Source organism: Rhinoderma darwinii, chromosome 9 (genome assembly GCF_050947455.1).
Source record: "Rhinoderma darwinii isolate aRhiDar2 chromosome 9, aRhiDar2.hap1, whole genome shotgun sequence".
Lineage (NCBI taxonomy): Eukaryota > Metazoa > Chordata > Amphibia > Anura > Rhinodermatidae > Rhinoderma > Rhinoderma darwinii.
The window spans coordinates 85,444,985-85,470,784 of NC_134695.1; the positions used below are offsets into that span (position 1 = coordinate 85,444,985).

The 25,800-nt window shown below is 40.7% G+C and overlaps 1 protein-coding gene and 1 long non-coding RNA gene across 6 annotated transcripts in view; one reads left to right on the top strand and one right to left on the bottom strand.

The window, feature by feature from the left end:
* Positions 1-25,800, top strand: part of TSHZ3 (teashirt zinc finger homeobox 3) — a 265,339-nt gene that overhangs the window by 58,607 nt on the left and 180,932 nt on the right. For 4 of the 5 annotated variants that reach the window (XR_012850642.1, XR_012850641.1, XR_012850643.1 and 1 more), the window contains one exon: positions 20,043-20,115. The exons of the other annotated variant lie outside the window; for it this stretch is intronic. The gene's annotated coding sequence lies outside the window, so the exon portion shown is untranslated. The remainder of the gene's footprint in view (positions 1-20,042; positions 20,116-25,800) is intronic. 5 annotated transcript variants of the gene reach the window in all.
* Positions 1-25,800, bottom strand: part of LOC142661122 (uncharacterized) — a 59,396-nt gene that overhangs the window by 24,427 nt on the left and 9,169 nt on the right. The gene's annotated exons all lie outside the window — the stretch shown is intronic.

Here is a 25,800-nt window from a genome sequence, read left to right on the forward strand (position 1 = left end):
TCCACTTCTCCCGTGCATGGGGATACCAAATATGTGTGCTTTATTCACGGGCATGTGCCAGGGCTTGGCATAAAAGGAGGCTTTTTGGCCTTTTCGGTCCAGGAATTCTGCACTTGATTTTATAGCCGCATACTGTTTTCTGGGGGGCGTAATGCTGCTGAAACATTAGAAACACCCCATAAACGACTTCATTCACACAAGTAGACCCCACAAGGTTTCCTTCAAGGGGTTTATCATATTTTTAGACAGTCCAGTTTTCTTCTGAAAGTTTCTTGAATAAGATGGATCAAAATAAAATTAGCAATTTTTTAGCAAATGCGTCAGTTTATACCAGCATTTTTCACACACGGCTTAGACCACGGTCAAAATTAATCTCCGTTCACATTCTGCCACTTCTCCCGTGCACGGGGATACCAAATATGTGGCCTTATTTATCACATAGAGATGTAGGAGGGCGGAGGATAGAAGAAGATTATTTCACAAATCGCTTTTTTTCAAAGCTGGTTTTACAAAACTCAACAGAGTTTCTATAACACTTCCAAAATATCTGCTCTTGAAGCAGAAATCCCAAAATATTCATCTAGGGGTATAATGGGAATTTATTTTTGGGGGTTTTCTAAAATAAGAAATTTCAGGTTAATGCAAATGGAGCTCTCCAGCAGATGAACTTTAGAAAACATCAAACATGACATCCACCCCCCACCCATTCCCTCCCTCACCCTTGGAGTAAAATCATGGGAAAAATAAAAACGTAATGTAGGGCAAATATATTTTCAACAAATTAACTAAAATCTAATAATTCAGAACAGTGTGGTATTTTTTAAAACATGGCTCAATGCACAGGCCTGGTTGCGAGGGACATGAGGGACAGAAATATCGGGAATCTTTGCGGTGCCCGTCTTTTCTGCAGACGCGGCACTTTTTCTGGGGGTTGCTTCTGGTTGCTGTTGGGGGAATCCGACTGATGAAGTGTCTTTCAGTCAGTCGCGTGACATCCTCAGACTGGGGGCATTCTCGGGTGTCCTGAACATCAAAAATGAGGCCTTCAATAATTTTCTCCTGGAAATCCAGGTATGTGTCTCTGCCTCTGTTTTTTTTATAGAGCACAAATGAGTTGTGGATGGCCACCTGTAACAGATAAATGGCCACTTTTTTGTACCAGGTTTTAGTTTTGCGTTTTACTAAATAGGGCTGTAAAACCTGGTCGCTTAAATCCACCCCCCCCATGTACTTGTTATATTCGGACACGCTCACTGGTTTGTGCTTGTCCGATGTTGCCCCTCTTTCCCTCACTGCCACTGTTCCTGCGGTATGAATCGTGCTTAGCACATACACATCTTTGCGATCCCTGAACTTGACCGCCAGCAATTCTTCAGATGCATAAGCACAGGAGTCCCCCTTTACCATGCGCTTCCCCACTAATTGCTGTGGAAAACCAATTCTGTTTTTGCGCATGGTACCACATGCCCCAGTCCTTGCAGCATGCAAATGCCTAAACAGGGGCACACTGGAATAAAAATTATCACAGTACAGGTGGTACCCTTTGTGAAGCAGAGGCTGCATTATCTCCCACACAATCTTACTGCTGGTGGAAAGATCAGGGGGGCATCCAGGAACATTTATTGTGCGGTCCCGCCCTTCATAAATCCTGAAGGCGGTGGTATATCCTGACCCGCTTTCACACAATTTGTAGAGCTTAACGCCATATCTTGCCCTTTTTGAAGGTAGATATTGGCGAAAGCTAAGTCTGCCATGAAAGTTGAGGAGGGATTCGTCCACACTTACATTCTGCTCAGGGGTGTAGAGTTGCAGAAATAAATTGTTCAGGGAATTTATTAGCGGTCTTATTTTGAACAACCGATCCCGGTTTGCATCGGTACTTGGGGGGGCCTGTGCGTTGTCATTGAAGTGGAGGAACCTCATTATTGTCTCATAACGAGACCTGGGCATTACTGCAGAATATACTGGGGTGGCTTGGGCGGGTCTTGTTGACCAGTAAGACCTAATGGAGGGCTTTTTGACAATACCCATATTTAGGGTGAGCCCCAAAAAAATTTTTAATTCCTGCAAATTGGTGGGCGTCCAATCTCTGGCATGGGTGGATGAAGGTTTCTGCCTTATATATTGCGTGGCATATAAATTTGTTTTGTGGACAATCTGATTTAGGATGTCGTCCGTTATAAATAAATGGAAGTAATCCATTTGGACAAAATTTGTATTGTCCACGGTTATGCCAGGAGTGGCCGTAAATCCGTGGATTCTAGGCCCAAAAGATGGGGCAGGTGCCCATACAAGAGCCTGGACTGGAGGGACCAGGCTGTCCCGTGCTACAGCGCTACTTGGCCCTGCGCTTTCAAGTTCTGCAGTTTCAACTGCATCAGGGACAACGTCCCCTGAAGATGAACCTGAAGTGACGCTGTCATCGTCACTGCCCAAAACAGGTTCCATCTCGGACGCCATCTCTGATGCGGTCTCCGACTCAGACCACAGCATGGCGTATGCCTCCTCGGCGCTAAACAACTTCCTCGCCATAACGTAACTAACACTAACACTAACTAAACAAATTTTTTTTTTTTTTTTTTTTTATAAAACACACAAACTAACTGCTATATATATCTACACTACCGCTAACAAAAAAATAAACCGCTATTGCTATATATATTATATATATGTGGATATATATATAATTATATACTCCCTACCTGCCTATTCTAATAGAATAAAAGAAAGAAAGGTAGATAGATAGAAAAAAAGATACATGGATAGATAGATTGTATAGATAGATAGAAATCTATCTATACAGAGAATGTTTTAGTGTAACTGTATTTTTTTTCACTGTAATCTTCTGGCAGCAATTCTCCCGAGTCTCTTCTTCTCCTCAAACTCAATGTTTGAGGAGAAGAAAAGAGGCAGGAGATTTACTGCCAGAAAAGTCAAAATAAAACAAATGTGGTCGCTGTGATAGGTTTTCACAGCGACCACATGATCAGGGACCATCAGATTGGTCCCTGATACTCTGCCCAGTGCCCAGAGCTGTTGGTAACAGCGAGGGCACAGGGCTGTGTGCACGCGATCGCGTGCACACTGTTTTCTATGCAGAAATGCATGTGATCGCTGTGATTGGTTGTCACAGCGATCACATGTTCAGGGGCCAAAAGATTGACCCCTGACATTCTGCCCAGTGCCCATGGCTGTTAGCAACAGCCAGGGCATAGAGCTGTGTGCACGCGATCGCGCGTGCACAGTCTCTGAAGTGCGGCCGTATATATACTATACGCCGGACTTTAGAGACCCTGACCGCTGGCCGTATATTTACGGCCAGCGGTCGGGAACCTGTTAAAATTGCCTAGTAACTTTCAACCACCGATGACAAATAAGGCTGTGGAAACATACGTTAATCTGGTGAGAGATAAAACGTTTTCTTTAAGACAATCTGTTGGTAATACGTTGATGAAACCGAATCTAACTAAACAAGAGATTGAGGCCCTTGATGGACTGACTGGTGCACGTGACCTTACCATCCAACCCGCTGACAAAGGGGGTGCGGTAGTGGTCATGGACACCGGCCAATACATCGAGGAAAACTTAAGACAGCTTGGGGACCAACAGGTACAGTGAAGGAAATAAGTATTTGATCCCTTGCTGATTTTGTAAGTTTGCCCACTGTCAAAGACATGAACAGTCTAGAATTTTTAGGCTAGGTTAATTTTACTAGTGAGAGATAGATTATATTTAAAAAAAAAAACAGAAAATCACATAGTCAAAATGATATATATTTATTTGCATTGTGCACAGAGAAATAAGTATTTGATCCCGTGCCAACCATTAAGAGTTCAGCCTCCTCCAGACCAGTTACACGCTCCAAATCAACTTGGTGCCTGCATTAAAGACACTGTCTTAAATGGTCACCTGTATAAAAGACTCCTGTCCACAGACTCAATTAATCAGTCTGACTCTAACCTCTACAACATGGGCAAGACCAAAGAGCTTTCTAAGGATGTCAGGGACAAGATCATAGACCTGCACAAGGCTGGAATGGGCTACAAAACCATAAGTAAGACGCTGGGTGAGAAGGAGACAACTGTTGGTGCAATAGTAAGAAAATGGAAGACATACAAAATGACTGTCAATCAACATCGATCTGGGGCTCCATGCAAAATCTCACCTCGTGAGGTATCCTTGATCCTGAGGAAGGTGAGAGCTCAGCCGAAAACTACACGGGGGGGGGGGGACTTGTTAATGATCTCAAGGCAGCTGGGACCACAGTCACCAAGAAAACCATTGGTAACACATTACGCCGTGATGGATTAAAATCCTGCAGTGCCCGCAAGGTCCCCCTGCTCAAGAAGGCACATGTACAGGCCCGTCTGAAGTTTGCAAATGAACATCTGGATGATTCTGAGAGTGATTGGGAGAAGGTGCTGTGGTCAGATGAGACTAAAATGTAGCTCTTTGGCATTAACTCAACTCGCCGTGTTTGGAGGAAGAGAAATGCTGCCTATGACCCAAAGAACACCGTCCCCACTGTCAAGCATGGAGGTGGAAACATTATGTTTTGGGGGTGTTTCTCTGCTAAGGGCACAGGACTACTTCACCGCATCAATGGGAGAATGGATGGAGCCATGTACCGTCAAATCCTGAGTGACAACCTCCTTCCCTCCACCAGGACATTAAAAATTGCACGTGTCTGGGTCTTCCAGCACAAGAATGACCCGAAACATACAGCCAAGGCAACAAAGGAGTGGCTCAAAAAGAAGCACATTAAGGTCATGGAGTGGCCTAGCCAGTCTCCAGACCTTAATCCCATCGAAAACTTATGGAGGGAGCTGAAGATCCGAGTTGCCAAGCGACCGCCTCGAAATCTTAATGATTTACAGATGATCTGCAAAGAGGAGTGGGCCAAAATTCCATCTAACGTGTGCAAACCTCATCATCAACTACAAAAACCGTCTGACTGCTGTGCTTGCCAACAAGGGTTTTGCCACCAAGTATTAAGTCTTGTTTGCCAAGGGGATCAAATACTTATTTCTCTGTGCACAATGCAAATAAATATATATAATTTTGACAATGTGATTTTCTTATTTTTTAAATATAATCTATCTCTCACTGGTAAAATTAACCTAGCCTAAAAATTCTAGACTGTTCATGTCTTTGACAGTGGGCAAACTTACAAAATCAGCAAGGGATCAAATACTTATTTCCTTCACTGTATATAGGAAGTTGGACCATAACCCTAAAGTCGATATAATGAAAAAAATACGTATTCTTGTTGACCATGCTTATAGATCTCATAGATGTGAAACTCCATGAATATTTGACAGTTGAATGCCCTAGGACACCTGTCCTGTATCTTCTCCCAAAGATTCATAAAAATTTGAATAGACCACCAGGTAGACTGATTGTTTCAGGTATAGGGTCGATCTTTACCCCTATAGCGACATTTTAGACCAAATCCTGAGAACGGGTTCTACAGGAGCGAAGTCATATATTCAGGATACTACAGAATTTATTAGTAGGTTGGAAGATATGAAAGTCAAGGAGGACTGTTGGCTGATGTCATTTGATGTGGTATCGCTATATACCAGCATAGAACACTAGAAGGGCATACAGGCTGTAGTGGAGCTGGTGCGACATTGGACCCTAGGTGAGAGGACCAAAAAGAATTACTCATTATTATACCACTGATTTGCAAATTAACTAGACACAGGATGTGATGTCATTGAACACTAATTATAAAAGGTGTGCACCTGATGTATGTATTTTGTGCCTGAAAAAGATCCTGTGAAGCTTGAAACGTTGCAGGTGATGTGTTGGTGAATTAAAGACAAATTTTTCCACTGGAGCGCTGCTGTTTACTTCTTTTTATTTGTAAACTAGCATTAAATATCAATACTGAATTATTCCTTTATATATTTGTGCAGTTTATTTGTATTTAAAGGGAAGGTGTCATTAATTATTTTTATTTTTTTATCATATTGCTTTAGGTATGATATGAACATAAATTTTATTTATTTGTGTTCTACTTTTTTCTTACTTTTTCTTCTCTATGGGGGCTGCCATTTTTTTTTCATCTCTGTATGTGTCGATTAACGACACATACAGAGATGGAATACGGCACATACATCCCCATAGAGAATGCGAACGGGAGCCGTTCCATTCTCTGCAGCGTACGCCATCTGTGTGGGAACAGCGCATGCGCCGCTCCCACACAGACCAAAACGAAGCTCGTTAGCGGAGCAAAATCCGGCGCCATTTTCATGTGGACCGGAAGCCGCTGCCGGACAGTAAGATGAGGACTTCCGGTCGCGATTTCCGGCCATATGTTCAAGGAAGCGAAGACGCAAGGAATAGGAGCGGAGGCGGCAGCAGCGGCAGGAGCAGGTAATTTATGTTTGTGTATGTGATGTGTGTATTATGTTCGTGTATGTTTATGTTATACTGTCTGCTGAGCCCTGTATCTAATCTTCCTACACTGTGAAGTCGCTCAAAAAATGGCGGCACACAGTGTAGGAGGTTTGAAGATTCAAACCCCTCCTTCTCCTGGCACTAGCAAGAATAAGGGAGGGGGGATTGTGTGAGGACACTAGAGCGAGTATGTCTACCACAATTTTGCAGCATAAAGCAATGAGGTTGCTTTACCACATTGACCATGCTGCAATTTTGGGAACTGCTCCCTCTAGTGACCAGCACATGGAAATGTTATAAATTAGAATCTAATTTATAATATTTCCTGACTTGTGAAAAAAATTAAAACAATGTGTAATCACTTAAATAATAATTGTTTAACTAAAAAAAATAAAAAATATTTCTAGCGACACATTGCCTTTAAAGGAATTTTATCCCAGCTAAGGGCTCTAGATATCCTATTTCTTTTTTATTTTTAGCTTTAAAAAAAGAGACATAACAGCAGCCCCTTTATCCTAATCTGTCTGTTTGGTATTCAGGGCATCTGAGCCTATATAAAAAGTAATAACAGGATTCCTAAGGAGCACCCTTCTCCTAATAGAGAGCTAGATCTTAACGCTTTTTCCCATGTAGGCATCTGACAATTTTGCCCACGTGTATATGCTTGCTTCAACCCAGGGATAGGGCTTCCAGTTTCTGGTTGAGCTGACGAATAGGATTTTCTTGAACTTGGGCCACTTTTTTAATTTTTGAAAAAAGCCTGTTTCAATAGCAGAGTTAATTCATCAGGCTGCCCCAAATAAAAAAAACAATAAATTTCTGGTCTACCTCATCTGTACTTAGTCGCTCTTTCTCCATTTATATAGGTCTCAACAGAGCCCGAGGTGTAGCATGTAAACAGATAACTTGTGTTCACTAGGTTCTTCTGCAAGGTGCTTGGTTGCATACTACCCTCAGGTTGTTTCTATCTGATTCCGCACACTAATGACAACTGATAAAGAAACAGAAAAGCCATTACAGAAAACAGATGGACACTGTAGGGATCTGTTCGTATAGAGGGCTTTGCGTTCGGCAATAACAATTATAGATACACTACCGTTCAAAAGTTTAGGGACACTTAGAAATTTCCTTATTTTTGAAAGAAAAGCACAGTTTTTTTCAATGAAGATAACATTAAAGAGGCTCTGTCACCAGATTTTGCAGCCCCTATCCGCTATTGCAGCAGATAGGCGCTGCAATGTAGATTACAGTAACGTTTTTATTTTTAAAAAACGAGCATTTTTGGCCAAGTTATGACCATTTTCGTATTTATGCAAATGAGGCTTGCAAAAGTACAACTGGGCGTGTTGAAAAGTAAAAGTACAACTGGGCGTGTATTATGTGCGTACATCGGGGCGTGTTTACTACTATTACTAGCTGGGCGTTGTGTATAGAAGTGTCATCCACTTCTCTTCACAACGCCCAGCTTCTGGCAGTGCAGCACTGTGACGTCACTCACAGGTCCTGCATCGTGTCGGCACCAGAGGCTACAGATGATTCTGCAGCAGCACCAGCGTTTGCAGGTAAGTAGCTACATCGACTTACCTGCAAACGCCGATGCTGCTGCAGAATCATCTGTAGCCTCTGGTGCCGACACGATGCAGGACCTGTGAGTGACGTCACAGTGCTGCACTGCCAGAAGCTGGGCGTTGTGAAGAGAAGTGGATGACACTTCTCTTCAGAAAGCCCAGCTAGTAAAAGTAGTAAACACGCCCCGATGTACGCACATAATACACGCCCAGTTGTACTTTTACTTTTCAACACGCCCAGTTGTACTTTTGCAAGCCTCATTTGCATAAATACGAAAATGGTCATAACTTGGCCAAAAATGCTCGTTTTTTAAAAATAAAAACGTTACTGTAATCTACATTGCAGCGCCTATCTGCTGCAATAGCAGATAGGGGTTGCAAAATCTGGTGACAGAGCCTCTTTAAATTGATCAGAAATACACTCTATACATTGTTAATGTGCTAAATGACTATTCTAGCTGCAAACTTCTGGTTTTTAATGCAATATCTACATAGGTGTATAGAGGCCCATTTCCAGCAACCATCACTCCAGTGCTCTAATGGTACATTGTGTTTGCTAACTGTGTTAGAAGGCTAATGGATGATTAGAAAACACTTGAAAACCCTTGTGCAATTATGTTAGCACCGCTGTAAAGAGTTTTGCTGTTTAGAGGAGCTATCTAACTGACCTTCCTTTGAGCTAGTTGAGAATCTGGAGCATTACATTTGTGGGTTCGATTAAACTCTCAAAATGGCTAGAAAAAGAGAGCTTTCATGTGAAACTCGACAGTCTATTCTTGTTCTTAGAAATGAAGGCTATTCCATGCAATAAATTGCCAAGAAACTGAAGATTTCCTACAACGGTGTGTACTACTCCCTTCAGAGGACAGCACACACAGGCTCTAACTAGAGTAGAAAGAGAAGTGGGAGGCCCCGCTGCACAACTGAGCAACAAGACAAGTACATTAGAGTCTCTAGTTAGAGAAATAGACGCCTCACAGGTCTTCAACTGGCAGCTTCATTAAATAGTACCCGCAAAACGCCAGTGTCAACGTCTACAGTGAAGAGGCTACTCCGGGATGTTGGCCTTCAGGGCAGAGTGGCAAAGAAAAAGCCATATCTGAGACTAGCTAATAAAAGGAAAAGATTAATATGGGCAAAAGCACACAGACATTGGACAGAGGAAGATTGGAAAAAAGTGTTATGGACAGACGAATCGAAGTTTGAGGTGTTTGGATCACACAGAAGAACATTTGTGAGACGCAGAACAACTGAAAAGATGCTGGAAGAGTGCCTGACGCCATCTGTCAAGCATGGTGGAGGTAATGTGATGGTCTGGGGTTGCTTTCGTGCTGGTAAAGTGGGAGATTTGTACAAGGTAAAAGGGATTTTGAATAAGGAAGGCTATCACTCCATTTTGCAACACCATGCCATACACTGTGGAGAGCGCTTGATTGGAGCCAATTTCATCCTACAACAGGACAATGACCCAAAGCACACCTCCAAATTCTGCAAGAACTATTTAGGGAAGAAGCCGGCAGCTGGTATTCTATCTGTAATGGAGTGGCCAGCGCAGTCACCAGATCTCAACCCCATAGAGCTGTTGTGGGAGCAGCTTGACCGTATGGTACGCAAGAAGTGCCCATCAAGCCAATCCAACTTGTGGGAGGGCCATCTGGAAGCATGGGGTGAAATTTCTCCCGATTACCTCAGCAAATTAACAGCCAAAGGTCTGCAATGCTGGAATTGCTGCAAATGGAGCATTCTTTGACGAAAGCAAAGTTTGAAGGAGAAAATTATTATTTGAAATAAAAATCATTATTTCTAACCTTGTCAATGTCTTGACTATATTTTCTAGTCATTTTGCAACTCATTTGATAAATATAAGTGTGCGTTTTCTTGGAAAACACAAAATTGTCTGGGTGACCCCAAACTTTTGAACGGTAGTGTACAGTTCAAGCTTAAAGTCCACGCTTGGCTTTTTTGCAGTTCAAAAATAAACAAGTGCTTATCCAGCATACAAACAAAACAAACACCTGGCCCGTCTGGGCACTAACTAGACAGCAGGTTTTTTCACCTTTTACAAACTATGAGTACAGTGTTCATTGGGTCAGGCTTTCCACACTATCCTTGTGTGGATTCCCAGACTTTGACCCTCTTGGCACTTACTGCAGAGCTTTTATGGCTCGGTAACGAGCCCTGTAGCTTCACCTGAACTTATTGGCCTAGTGGTAACGCCCGATCTGAAGTGGGGAAGGGAATGACAGGTCTTACTGCCAATCCTACCAGCCATTTCATAGAAATTCAGTTCCAGAACACGCATTTTACAAAGACCTCTGCAAACTAGGTTTGCTAAGGAAACACAGCTTTCCTGAATTTCTGTATAGCACCCATCTCCACAAACTGAGTGAGATATACATCCCCTCCAGTACTTTTCCTGCTGCGGGCTTTAAACATATACGAAAAGATACCTTCCCAACACATGCTGAGGTCATGTTGTCAATGTCTGAGGTCAATTTGTGAAACAATAGGGATACTGTCTGACAATCCAGAGGTCCAGAAATGGAATGGAGGGACATGAATGTAGATCATCATAGTATGAAGACCGGTCCAGGGTATTATTAGCCTAAACACTACCAAAAAAAATTCTGTGCCCTCTAGCTAATAATAGTAGCTAGCAAAGAATGCAGCGGACTAGGATAGGTCTGAGTCTGCTGTATTCATAACGGTACCCCGCCCCCTCACCGGTGCCGACGGGCTGTTGTGTATCTGGCTGTATACACGACAGCCACTAATCCTTGCTCATAGGGACTGGGAGAACTCAAACAGGGCAGCATAGTATGAGCACAGATCCGCTAGCTAGCTACGGTACAAAGCAGTATTAACATACGTATTTTGCCATTGTTAGTGCTTGTATTACATTAAGGGTATGTGCTCACAGGATGGATACGATGCGTAAAAGCACACATCGTATTCGCCCTGTGTGCCACAGGGAATTCTGGCCGAAAAATCTGCACCAAATTGTTGTTTTTTTTAGCTGGATTGTCCGCTGTGAAAACAGCCTAAAGAAGAAAAAAAAAAGGATATTTACCATGGCGACGCGTCCCTCCGACGTCCTGACGTTCTTCAGCCCAGGGATGATGTTTCATCCCATGTGACCGCTGCAGCCCGTGATTGGCTGCAGCCGTCACATGGAATGAAACGTCATCCCAGGAGGCCGACCTGGACGAAGAAACACAGAATTCTGGGTAAGCATAGGATTTGTTTATTTAAAATTAGTTTTTTCGTGGCGGAATCGCTGCTTTTTCGCTGCAAAAAAAAATGCAACATCTGCTACTTGTTGCGGGTTTTACCTCCCCATTGAATTCAATGGTGAAAACCCGCAAAAAATATGCATTGTTTACGCAAATACAATTGACATGCTGCAGACGAAAAAAACGCACTGCAGGTCAATTTCTGAAAGTTTTTCACGCTCCGCATTTACACAGCGTGTAGATGAGATTTGTTCAAATTTGTTCCTCTTTGCTGTTACTGTATTATGCTGTGGATTTTCCGCAACGAAATCCGTTGCGGAAAATCAGCAGTATTTACACTACGTGTGAACTTACCTATAAAAAGTAATTTTATTTATCCATGCGCCAGATGCAAATGAGCTTCAGAGTGATTGTCAAACCAGGAAGAGTCCTGCATTGTGAGCAGTAAACCCTCAACTCCTCGGTTCTACCGTTGATTGAGGTCTCCTCTGCTCCCCCTCTATCATATGACGCCCCCTTCAAATCACCGTCAATCAACAGCTGAGGGGACTGTTACTAACTGCTCCTGTACTGGAGAGCAGCCTCCTGAATACGGCAGGGATTGGAGGGGCATTCAATCCTGGCAGTTAAACCCCTTGATAGCTGTGGTCCATAACCGCGGTATGTTTAAAAGGGGACTCCCCCTTTTGATTGCGTCACAAGATTTCCCGGTGACGCTATCGGAGACTGGGGGAATGCTAGAAAGTACCCCAGGGCTGACAGTTCTTTAAGCCTGCTGTTAGGTCAACGTAAAAAGTGAACAGTATAAATAATAAACAAAATAAAAAAGATAATCGCTTTTTTCTTTATTTCTGCCGCAAAAATAGATTACACAACCCTTTATTTGTACCCCCAAACTTCTCAGGGAAAAAAAATATTTTTTACCACATAAAACAAGGCCTCATACAGCCACATCAATGAAAAAATAAAAAAAGATATGGCTACTGAAAGGCAAAGAGGCAAAAATAAAACATTTTTAGCTGTCATTAAGGGGTTAAATGTTGGCTTCTGACTTCATGATTTCAAGTAATCACAGGAGAAAGCCTGTTTTTCCTCAAGTTTCCCTTTTAAATAGACTCTCTTGACTGGGGAATCCTCTCCTAAATATGGTTTCCTACATAAACAGAATTACGTTGCAGCGCATACTATTAACCATACACCCGTCTACACAAACTAAAAGAGTACGTCTTGTATCCAAAAGAGTTGGACACATTTTTAGGCAGCACTATATACTGTTGTAGTCCATGTAGCCAACTGTGAGGTCACCTGCATTGGTGGTTTCTTAAAGGCTATGTACACTTTTGAAGGTATTTTTTTAATCCATTTCAATTTTGAACAAATTTTAAAGAAAAAATGAATATTGATATACAGCGTCTATGTATACAGAATACATAGAAGCTGTATCTTCTTGTGGTCATAGCTGAATCCCTCAGGTCTGCAGTACTGACGGCTTTGGTGAACGCTGGTCTCACGCAGGGCCCAGCTATTATCGATCACATCTAAGTTCATGGTCCTGCAGACCTGATGGATTCGGCTTTGACTGCAAGATACCACTTCTATAGAATATATAGAATCTGTATCTCAAAATGTAAAATTATTTTAATAAAACCCAATTCAAAAGTTGTTCAAAATTAAATAAAAAACTTGCCTTCTAAAGTTTATATAGCCTTTAAGGCTATAATGATAGTTTCTGTAATCAAGGATTCTTCAGAACAGGTAATCAAATTGGCAAAATTAGTTATCAGAATAGAAATAGGGTTTGCTATATCTAGTACCGTAGATAATGCTCAAAATCAAAACAAAGCGCAATAATTCTCTTTTGGAAAAGCATTTGTTCTGTTCTTGAGCTTTGTTGTGCTCTACTGATTAATCGTCTACTGACTGAATAGCACAGGCAAATGATACCCAACAGAGACTATATTCATCCGGTGATGGAACAGAGAAGTCTAAGTGAATTTCATAGGAGTTAAATTAGCAAAGTGCTACTTTGCCAGCAAATGGGCAAAGTTCTCTTTCTTTTTGTCCGAAGAGTATTTTATATATTTTATACATGAAAGAGGCTAGAATTTTTTTTTTCATTAGACCGCTATGCAAAAATATGGAAATGTCCTATTTTCTATGAAGGTTTCAGTAATTCTCACAACGTGAAAAGTGGTTGAAAGAGGCGGCTAACCAGCCCCCCTATCTTTCTCTCATGTTTCCTACAGTGCATCATCCAAGCCAATCTCACAGGTGACTGCATTTGTCATGCCGTGCTGTAAGTGTATCTTTACTACCATCCTGAATGCTGCCTGCGCATGGAAATTACCGACAAAAGGAATTAAGGGCAGAAACCCCATGATTAGTCTAACGCATTGATCAAGTCAATTCTTCTCTGTTTCACTGCCAACACACGACGTATAAAAGCGTCATTAAAGAAACTTTGCTGTCTCCCTTACTAATGGTCCGTAGTTTGAGTATGCCCGGATGATTGACATACTGAGACTTTGCCGCTTGTGTTGTCTGCAAAAGCCAAATCGGATCAGCGGAAGCTTAAAGCAAGACATAAATTATAGATATATGTCTGTTGCTTTGATGATGTGAGACTAGTAGGTGCACACCACTTCCATCACACAAAGAAACACGCTCGCAAGCAGTCTTTTCTCTTTTTGTCACATCACATCTGACAAAACAGCGCTGGAAACACAAATGTTCTCTCTATTTTAACAAACTGTCTGCTCAAAGACTTAGTGCTTCAGCTTAGCGCTCTTGAACCGTGTAAGTGGCAAATGTTTATAGAGAAGGGAATGTTTCAGGCTTTTATTCGCCCTTGGCTCACTACCATCTCTAATGTATAGTTAAAAACACAAAATAGCATTGGGCAGAATGTACGTATATGCACAATGATGTTTTTGTATAAAAAAAGAAACCAGGGGTTGCCCAGCTTTAAAAATAAAAGTTGGGCAGATGCATATTTGTGATGAAAAACAAAAAAAGACCATAATCCTTCTTTCTCTCCCACTCCAATGCCAAAAGTCCAATGGTCTCCAGCTGGTCAGTGTTTACCGTACCAGCACCTGACCGCTAGTATGCAGTGATGCCAGTATATACAAGTAACCACTGCAGATGAGTATGGGCTGCTAAAATCTACACTTTTCCCAGACACTGAAATGTGGTGAAAGCGAATGACCCCTTCGATGGGTGCCACATTCCCATGAAGTTTTCACCTTTAGCCCTCCTCTCTCAGAGCCAAGGGAGATTCAAGATTTGAAGGGTACACACATGGTAATAGTGCAGCAAAATCCCTTCCACACCTTATCTACTTAAAACTATGACCGCAATTGCACTGTTACTTTTGCATGTGAATAGCTTGCGTCCTTTGCTACATGTGCCTACTCAAGAGGACCTGTCATCTCAACTGACATAGAGGACCTGTTACATCTCCTGACACGGAGGACTAAAGAGGACCTGTTACCTCTCCTGACACGGAGGACTACAGAGGACCTGTCACCTCTCCTGACATGGAGGACTACAGAGGACCTGTCACCTCTCCTGACATGGAGGACTACAGAGGACCTGTCACCTCTCCTGACATGGAGGACTACAGAGGACATGTCACCTCTCCTGACATGTAAGACTAAAGAGGACCTGTCACCTCTCCTGAAATGTTGTGTAATTAATTGTATTTCCCTTGAAATAACAATTATGTAGGATATTTTCTTAGAATTCTATGACTGCTGGCTGTTACCAGTTGGAGGTGTGTCCCTACACAGACTGACAACGTCCAATCAGTGCTCACACTGCGTGTAGACTGTGTAGGGATTGGTAACAACCATTTGTCAATTATATCTATATCTAGGAGGAATAACAGAGGAATGGCCCAACGCAAATTTTTAAGAAAATATGTTCCAGAATTGTTTTTTTATGGGTGTTACAAACATTTACTAAAATAGACAAGTCGGGAGAGGTAACAGCTCCTCTTTAATGAATAAATGCTTATTTATGTGAAAGACATTGATTATGGTTTATTTTTATTTTTTTTAATACACTATTGGTATCACTATGTATATATTATCTCTTAATTATATGACAGCAAAATATTCAGGAAAATGTGAATATATCCATTCAATTGCGTCCTTGTCTCAACTGGGGCTCACAATCTAATCTTTAGGATCACTTTCTTATAAATAATAAAGTTTGTCTTCTTCCCTAATATGCTGCTCATTTGAGGTCATTAGGGGGAGTTCACATTGAGTTTTTTTACGTGGAAACCGCGACGCAAAATGTGCCAAAAAATGGCCGAAAATGCCTCCCATTGATTTCAATGGGAGGCGGAGGCTTTTTTTTCCCCGTGAGTGGAAAAACCGTCTCGCGGGAAAAAGAAGGGACATGCCCTATCTTTGGGCGTTTACGCCTCTGATCTCCCATTGACATCAATGGGAGGCAGAGAGAGCGCATTTCGCTGCGCTTTATGCCTGCGACGCTCAATGGCTGCGGGCGAAAAATGATGCGAAAATTGATGCGAAAATCGGCGTGCAGGCAGAGGAAAATTCCAAACGGAATTTTGAGGCAGATTTTCCTCCTGCAAAAAACTCTGTGTGAACCCAGCCTTACTGTATATAGTTCTTGGGCAGTTTTGGTATATACACCTAGAAAATATTTTACCTGTGGTAAGTTTTCTCCTTTTTTTTAATTTAAAAGTGCAACCACTTGTAGAAAAGTAGATAAAGTTTAAATAGTTATCAGGTAACGTAGCTGGTCTGCACTTGTGTGTGATAAAAAGTGAATAAAGTAATATACAAGGCACAGTCCCCTCCCCCAAACTTCCAAATTTAGTTTAACTTGTCCTTGTTTAACAATTTTTTTTTCTTCGCACAAAAGCAGTCCATCGTCATCCATACTCATGAATGACAGGCTCATCATTAATTAATGGAATGAAAAAGGCATTCATCGCTAAAGCCAAACGACAAGGTCCTTTCAATCGCCGAACTATCCATAATGGATGTAATTTATTGGACTAAAAGCTTCTCTTTTCTGGTGCTCATCTTATATCAGTTCTCTGACAGACCAGACATTTCTCTTTCCCCCAAGGTCCAGAATTCTATGAGGTGACATAATTCGGTACAAATCAGTCTATGAGTGTAACTAAGACTGTCCGAATTCCCCCTGGATTGTGACCCGCACAGCAGTTCCATCACTTACTTAACTTCACCTTATCTTTAAATAATGTTAACCAGAAGGGACTTGTTCAGCTCGCCACCTCTTGAGTGATGTGAATTATTTATATGGATTTCATGTGCGTCTGTTAAGCAACATACAGCCAGTCAAAGTGCTGCTGTTTATTCATAGGCAAAAGGAGAACGGCACTTTAATGTCATAATGCAGAGGGATGCGTGCTGTAAACTTTATGCAGCAGGGAAAATGGAGTCATAAGATTTATTGATTCTGGGTGACTGGATAGCATTCATACAGGCCTATATAAATGTATTCTGACTGTATATAGAAAACTTATGCTCCAAGGTCATTTGAATCTACATTTTACATTAATGAAGTCTGGAAAACTGTTTACAACCGCTTTTGGTGAAATATTTTTGATAGTTGTTGGTAACTATGGGTCCAATTTTGAGAAAACCCCTCTGCTTAGGCCCTATTCACATGGTCTTTTTTTAAGGCAGAAAAAAATCTGCCTCAATATTCCTTATGGAATTTTGAGGCAGTTTTTAACCTGCCTGCACTTTTTTTCTGTCGTTTTTCGTGACTTTTTTTCACCCGTGGACATTGAAGCTAATGCAAGGACTGCGGGCACAAGAATGCTGCAAAAAACGCTCAGAATCTAACTCCGCAGGTTTTTCCTGCCTCCCATTGATTTCAATGGGAGGTCAGAAGCAAAAACTGCAGCAACAAAGGACTTGCCGCTTTTTTTTCTGCAGACAGCCAAAAGTCATCCTATTTGAAGCTGATTCTGACACTGTTTCCGCGTCGCTATCCGCTGCAAAAAGCTCAGTGTGAACTGACGCTGATTGTTCCTTCTACAGATTATAAATAATCAAAATTTGTAAAAATAACAGTAAGACTCTGTTACAGCCTTTCTTCAGACGTATACATCGGCAGGATCTCTTGCTGTATACCTCCAATGTGGAAGATTATGACATAACACACGTATAGGCATAAAGTTGTATACGTTGCTAGAAAAAAAAGTATACTGTGCAGTTTACGTTTGTTTTTTTTGCTGTATCCATCTATATAGAATAGCCTAGTTCCGATATTCTTATGTGGCAGATATACTTGTTACCTGAAAATTGGTAAACCAGCATCTCTCCTAGACTCGCTGTATTCGTGTGTGGCCAGCAGAAGTCTGAACTACGATTTTTTTGTTTTGTTGTTGCTGTCCCTCTTTACAGCAAACGTTAAATAGAAGCCATTACTTGAAAATCTGTACTGATTTTTATTTCATTTAAGAAGCAACTGAGTGAATATAGGGCTAAGAACTGATTAACTTGCACTGTAGTCCATCATGTGTAAATATAGTAAAAACAATCGCCTAGAGTATTTTTGCATTCAGAGATCACAGGCTGCGTTCATTTGAAGATTGTGAAATGAGAGCATCATATATAAAGATGTCACAAGAGTAGTCTCCCACCGAGAGGTTGAAAGGAAGGAGAAAAAAAAAATGAACAGATGAATTTCTGGGTTTCAAAGAATATTAACATCTCATTATTTAGACTTTCTTACATATAATTATCTCATATTTTGTCTCGTAGACTTTTTTTTTTGCTGTATTAGTTTAAACTACTCAGAGACTGACATCAATTTAGTGGCATTTATTAGTTACCTAAAATGGATCCTTTACAATAACTTAAGTAATTTTCCAGGAGACGTCTACAATTGTCTAAGAGTACTTGATATAACAGATTTTTTTTCTAAAAGAGTGAATGGGCTAGAAGTCATTAGTCTTAATTCATTTGGTGCTGAAAGGTTCTATAACAGAATGCAGAGCAATGCTTTCCAACAGGCGAAATTAAATTACCCTGACGTGTTTCAATATTTTATCCAGAATCTTTTCCAGCATACTTATACTGTCGTGGTCCACTAAATCTTATACTGGTGATATATATATATATATATATATATATATATATATATATATATAAAATCAGACATACATCATAACTCTATAGGCAAGCTGCCAGTATGTGATCTGCTGAGCTATCTCTGAAAAAACTGTAATTGTATTATTACTAAAATTTAAGCTCTGAACTTTACCTTTGAAATCAGTTTATCCTTACACATAAAAATTGTATTTGTTTTGGTGGCCAAGACATATTTACCTAATTTCCAGAGGAACTTTTAGAATAGAGAATTGCATATGTGTTACAATATCTACCTGAAGTGGAACCTCTAGTACTTCAAGCAGTTTGACACTGGCTATGTCTCTGTTGCAGTGCCGGATTTTTTGTATGATGAAAATCTGAAAACCACCTGACAAACCCCTTGACGTATAATCCGTCGTTGTGTCTGTAGTTTTTACAGGAAAAATAGTCCTGCATGGGGCAATATTTTTCCTGTGAAATATAATGAAATCTGCAACTGTTGCTCCTAACTAGGATGTGGAATTCTTCCGTTCTTCAGCTTTACCCCCCCCCCCCCATGGAGGTATTGATATTCCTAGTGAGACCTCCGACTGCAGCCGTTGGAGTAGTCACTGATTGGTGGCAGATGAGCTTCTAAAGATGTCAAGCAAGGATGTGGCGATAAATACAGATGCATAGGTTACAGAATAGCCAAAGGGTCAGTACCATGAAAGCGTCCATGTAGAGAAGAACCAAGACCGAGCCAAGATCAACAACAGCTAGTCAAACAAGGAAGGAATTAGATATCAATCCGAAGAAGCGAAGAAAAATGTAAGGATTTAGAAAAAGTTTGTGAGCAGAAATCAAGAAATACAATAGGAATGCTGTTAGCAGTCAGGAAAACGAACCAGAGGTTCAGACGAGGTCTGGAGGGCCAGGAAGGACTCGAATATGCCAAATGTGGTGACATCGGGCCACACCATGGCAAACTGATGCGGCCAGTAAGATGCCGCCTTGGCCCAAATAATATACAATATTTTCTTATAGGTGTCCTGTTTGGACTTTACTAGAAGGATCCCCTGACAGAAGTCCTGGTCCTTTGACTTGAACCCCTGTGATAAGCTATTATCTGCTGGAGACCTAGTGGGCAATATTAATTATGCAGTTGAAATTAAGCTATGTTATTACTCATTATTAAGCATTTAGTCAAATAGATGGGTATAATACATGGTCCACTCGAGTCCACCAATACAGTTACCTTTCTTTGCAGCAGCTCTCTATTCTGGGTAATAAAAAGGGCTCTCCAATCAGGATTTTCTCTTATGATGTCCATTTGTCCTCATAAGTTCAGATGCAGTATTGACATATAGTGATATCACATTCCATCAAGGCTATTATTAACTCACGCTCATCCAGACCTCCCAATCACCCCCCCCCCCCTCCTCCATGTTATTGCAGTCTGGGCAACCAGAAACTACAAACATATATTGTCCCATTTCTGTTGCTGATCTTGCAGTTATTGTCAGAGATGCATTCAAATGATATCCCTGTCGAGTCCTATCCAAAAACTACTCATTCAGTACATTGCATACTCTTTAGATTAGTTGGTATAAAGAAGTAGATATTTGGATTAGCTTGAGAGATATTTTTACGGTCAATGACTGTGTTTGTTAATGCAAAAGTCTTGGGCTAAACAAACTAATGACACTCTCTATTCTATGATTTTATCATCGTTTTCAATAAAACAGAGACACCAACCTTCCCGCACGTTTCAGTACCCTTGTTTCCATGGATAATGAAACGCAGTGGCCACAGGACAAGGTAAGACTTTGCCTCAAAGCCTGCAAGAACATTGTTTCCCACTCATTGAATAATTTAATAATGATAGCACCAAAATATAAGGGAGAAAAGAAACGGTGCTAATGGTAGAACAACAAAGCCTCTGCTGGGTTAAATGGGTTTCCACCAGGAGACTTAAGTAATGCATAAATACTACAATCCTGCTTTAGTTCTGCACTCTTTGATGTATTCAGATATATTTCAGAATTGGGTGTTTATTTGTAAAAATGTAGATGTATATTCTGTACTTAATCAGAATAAAATGAAAGGCTGAAATCTGATTACCTATAATAATGAGATTAAACGGCTGTAATGAAGAATTTATGCAAATGTTATTTACATGATATATGGAAATTTCACACAGCACACAAGCTGATTTAGGGCTATTACTGAATATCATTGAAATTATATTTTTTTCCGTTGCCCTAGAAGCTTAAACTATCCATAACATTTGCAGAGTTATAAAGTATTTTTAAACAGCCCTGTGTAATGTTTCTTGGGCACATTTGGTAAATGACTGTTCTGTTTATTTAAATAATAAACTAATATTATACAGATATTTCAATAATGCATATCTTAGGAAAACTCAGAAAAGATTTTTTTCCTGGGTCAGAAATAACGGAAGGATTATTGTAATTTTGCGTATTAAAGTAACAAGATGATTATTTAATAATCACATGTTTGTAAAGCATTAAATATCTTTACACATCACATTTAGGGCTCATGCGCAGGGCCGTATCGCTTGTATGGAGCCATAATATGCTGCCATAGAGGGGCTTGGGACTTCTACTGTACCTCCATATGCCTTCTGTTTTAACATGGCCTGCTCCAACAGATGCTGTATGTATGGAGGTATCCTACCCTAGATGATGTACGGCTTCATACTAAGAAGCCATACTGCCTCTGTGCACTGCCATACAAGCTCCATGCACACGTTTTTCCGTGTGTATCACGTATAATTTTGTATAAAAAAATATATATATACAGCACACAAGAAAATGGTGACAGCGCACTGCGAACACCAATTCCACCTAAACCACTAAATACAAATAAACATGCATTGCTGCTGAATCTACTTACAATAGTGAGGTTCTTAGCGCACATTTTGATCAAATTGTGTGAGCCCACCTGCCATGACAAGGCGACCTCTATAAGGTGGGTCCCTAATGCTGCTCATAAATCCAGAACTGGGACTAAGCCTACATATTCTTGGGGATGCTAGGAACCAGCATTAAACTAATTAAAATCACCCAGGGTAATATGGGAGGAGTGCATGATCAAAAAATGGAGGCAGTCACTAACCTAATATTTATGCAATACATAAGAAACACAAAGGTTTGATCAGCACATTCCCACAAAATGAAACAAAACATGTATAAAGGTGCAAGAACGCCTGTGACTGCAAATATACAGCACACAAGAAAATGGTGACTGCACTCTGCGAACACCAATGTCACCTAAACTGCTAAATATAAATAAATATGCGTTACTTCTGAATCTACTTACAATAGGGAAGTTCTTAGCGCACATTTTAATATATACACATAAAACACACAAACTGATTTCAAAGGTAAAGTTCAGGGTTTAAATTTTAGTAATACTATAATTACATCTTTTTCAGAGCGATAGCTTAGCAGATCATATACCGGCAGAGTTATGATTATGTCTGAATATATATATATAAGTAAATAGGTTGAGAAAGGCTCAGGTTGTTTGAGCCGAAACATCGCACTTTTGGGGTCAATAAAGCACCCACATTTTTCACCATAAGACTTTGTGAGTGCGGCCTATTTACTGCTTTTTGTCTAGAGGGACACTGGTCAGTTCCCTAAGACTTGCATCCCCTTTCATTTAAGCCTGCGCTGCTGAATTCTATTTTTTTAATATATATATATATATATATATATATATATATATATATATATATATATATATATATATATATATATATATATATATATACACGTTTGGAACCATTTGGATAATTTAAAAAACTTCACAACTTCTATGAAGAAAAGAGAAAGAAGCCCCCCAAAACGAGAAACTATATTTTACTTTTCCTTCTCTCCTGGTAACTAAACGTTTGACAAACTTCTGACATGTCATAGTGACATGTCAGAAGTTTTTATTGGCGGGGGTCCGAGCACTGAGACCCCCACCAATCACTAAAACGAAGTGGCAGAAGAGCTCGTGTGAGCGCTCAGCCACTTCGGGTCTGTTCCTCTTTTTCCGGAAATCAATGTATCAGAGTACGAACTCCATAGAAAGTCTGAGCCCGTGCTCCGATACATCGGCTTTCCGGAGAAAGCTGAACAGAAACGAAGCGGCTGAGCGCTCACACGAGCTCTTCTGCCACTTCGTTTAAGCGATTGGTGGGGGTCTCCGTGCTCGGACCCCCACCATTTAAAACTCCTGACATGTCACTATGACATGTCAGAAGTTTGTCAAGCATTTAGTTACCCTTTAAAGCGGTTTTGCAGGGTATTTTAATAGACTTTCAATCAGCATTTTAAAGTTTGGAGACTTAAAGGGGTTATCCACGGGGGGGGGGGGGGGGGGAATTATTCCGCTAGGATTTTAGAATATATTGAATATATTTGACTTATTAATTGACTTATTAATTTACTTCTGATGCAAAGATGTGCCGATACGAAATTCCACTCCTCACATGGTACATGACGTTCTGTAGTTTCTTCCTGTGCTGTGATGTATCGACACCGCACCACTTGACAGAGTCCCCCCTCCGACCAATCACGAGACCACATGTGGTTTGAACAGAGTAAGATTACCAGCCCATTGCAATCATGTGATTGCTGACGTTACGACACGAAGGGGAGGAAGAGGCAAGGGGCTGGCCTTCCTTCACATTGCCAAGAGCCAAGACCGCAAGGTACTAGCATGTTCTGTAACTAAGCCAGCCCCTTGTAGTCACGTCTCAGCAATGTGAAAGAAAGGGATACCGGCATTAGTAGTCTTTCAGCACACGCTAAAATACTAAGCCCCGCCTTAAAACAGCATCTAAATAAATACTGCAGCCGTCATATCGGGTATGGTCAAGTATTTTAAAAAAAATCAACTTTTTCAACATTTATCGGAGGATTAAAAAAACAGTTTAAATGTGTTTTGGACTTTTTTTTCCCTCCACTGGATAACCCCTTTTAAGCTGGCCATACACATTAGACAAAAGGTGATGAAAGTGGACGATTTGGACAATCGTCAGTCAGAAAATTAGCTGAACGATCTTTACAATTGACCGATGGCTGACAGTAATCTTCTGCAAAACAGGTCAGCCAGGTTAGAAATTTTAATTTGAGTATCAAAGGAAGTTTATTGTGTATGGGTCATTCGGACAATCACAAACTATCCTGGAAGTGCCAACCCACAAAGGAGGAGAATAGCAGGGGTTGTCTGTGAGTATTCGTCTACAGAATGAAAGTTTCCATATCATTATATTTAGATAACTTTCAGCCATATATCATCCGGTAATAATATTGTCTCATCGGACATGTATGGGCACATTGGATCACTATACCGGCCAATATCATCTGAAATTTGTTTGGGGATATCCATCCACTTGTAGTTTGAAAAATCACCAGGGAAAAATTTTCAAATCCTCAACATGCTCGTTTTTGTGCGGAAAAGATTTGAGAAACACTGCAATCGACCACAAACTCGTCCCCTGACCTGGGAAATGAAGGCCTCATTCACATAGCCGTATTATGTCTCTATACAACCTCTGAATTGTATAAAGCTGTAATAGGGCACCTATGTATTTTTTTGGGGCCCTAAGGTAACCACATACGCTTACGATGTCATATGTAGTTTTTTCCTGTCTGATTTGAGGCAGATTACACTGTATTACAGACCTATTTTCATGTAGAAGTATTTAATATTTACGTTGGGAATGTCATGGATTTGTTTTTCTACATAAGATATATAGATATATTTATATATTTCCTCAGTACATGTCTAGATCTTCTGCTGTAAAGATAACGGCTTGTGCTTTTATGGGAAATCATCTTGTAATCCAGTAAGTCTGCAAGGATCAATATCCTTGTGAAATGACACCATATACAGGTTGTTTTATGATTTGATGATGGCTAGCTAATTTTGGAATGGAGACACCGCTCTCCTCGGCAGACATAGTATAATTTAGTGGTAAAAATGTCAATCTTGTAGGATGGAGCACTGGATCATGGCAAAGAAAGGGCGGGTTTATTGATAGGATTGTATCTATAGACACTGAAGAACTCTGACCTACAACATACAGCTTAGTTATCATTTTGTTGTGTGCAAATGACATCAACAGCAATCACTAATGTAAGGATGACACGGGTGCTGTTTATTTTACAGAGGTGATTTAGGGGCCTCCCAGCCTCTGCTTATTGCTGCGGGATTCTCAATGGCAGGAAAATTATAGCTGCAAATATATCTGCTATTTTCTTTGTTCGTAAAAATTTACAAAGGAAAAATGTGCATAAAAAGCAAAAAGAGGGATCGATTCATCAATGTTTTATGATACGCGTTACTTGGTTGTTTTCCCATTATTTCCTATGCTATGTCGGCCATATAACATGATCATAAAGAACTCAGACAGATACCAGTGATTCTGATTGTATCTTTTTATATTTTTAGTATAATTTGCAGAGAAAAAAACAACTGTAACTGCATATCAAGCCATCTATTCACTCACACAAAACCTGGTTACAAGTTTTTAATTTAAAAAAATATATTTTTAAATCTCAGATCTGATCTAAAAGGATAGATAGAAAATACACATCAACTGGAATCTGGTAACCTAGCCTTCGGCTTCGTTCACATCTGCGTCAGGACTCCATTCATGGATTCCGTCTGAGCTTTCCGTCAGGGGAACCCATATACGGAATACAAACTGAAACAAACGGAAACCACAGGTTTCCGTTTGCATCACCCTTGATTTCAATGGGTTCCCCTGTGACCTGTCCCAATATACTCCCACAGTTGCTACAACAGAGTTTTTCCACCCCTTTAAACCAACAGTGGCACTACAGGCTAAAATCCCTCTCCTTCTGTACAGAGCTTATTCTGAGGATTTGCATTCTGGTAAGCCTCCTCTTTACATAAGGCTGTTTGGCATCTATCAAAAAGATCTGTAGTATAATATAACATCTAGTGTAATACAAGATCTCTACAAAACATGATTAAAGGGGTTATCCCACAAATCCACAGGGTAGGGGATACATGTGTGATCGCTGGGGGTCCGACCGCTGGGGCCCCCAGCGATAAGAAGAACGGGGGACCGAAATTCCCCCGAAGTGCTCCATGAGAAGCATGTGACTTCCAGGGGGCTGTGTCCGGCAGCTCCATAGAAATTAATGGAGCGCCAATTGCGCTTGTGCCCATGCGTCACCGCCGCTCCATTCATTTCAGACCCCAGAAGTCCCATGCTTCTCATGTAACACTTTGAGGGAATTTCGATCTCCCGTTCTCCTTATCACTGGGGTTCCCAGCGGTTGGACCCCCAGCGATCACACATGAATCCCCTATCCTGTGGATAGGGGATACATGTGTTTTTGTGACTGGAATATTCTCCAGGAATAGAAACACATGGCTGCGGTCTTTCAAAAACAGTCCGCAACTGTCTACTGGTTATATATAGTATTGCAGCTCAGCTCCATTCACTTAACT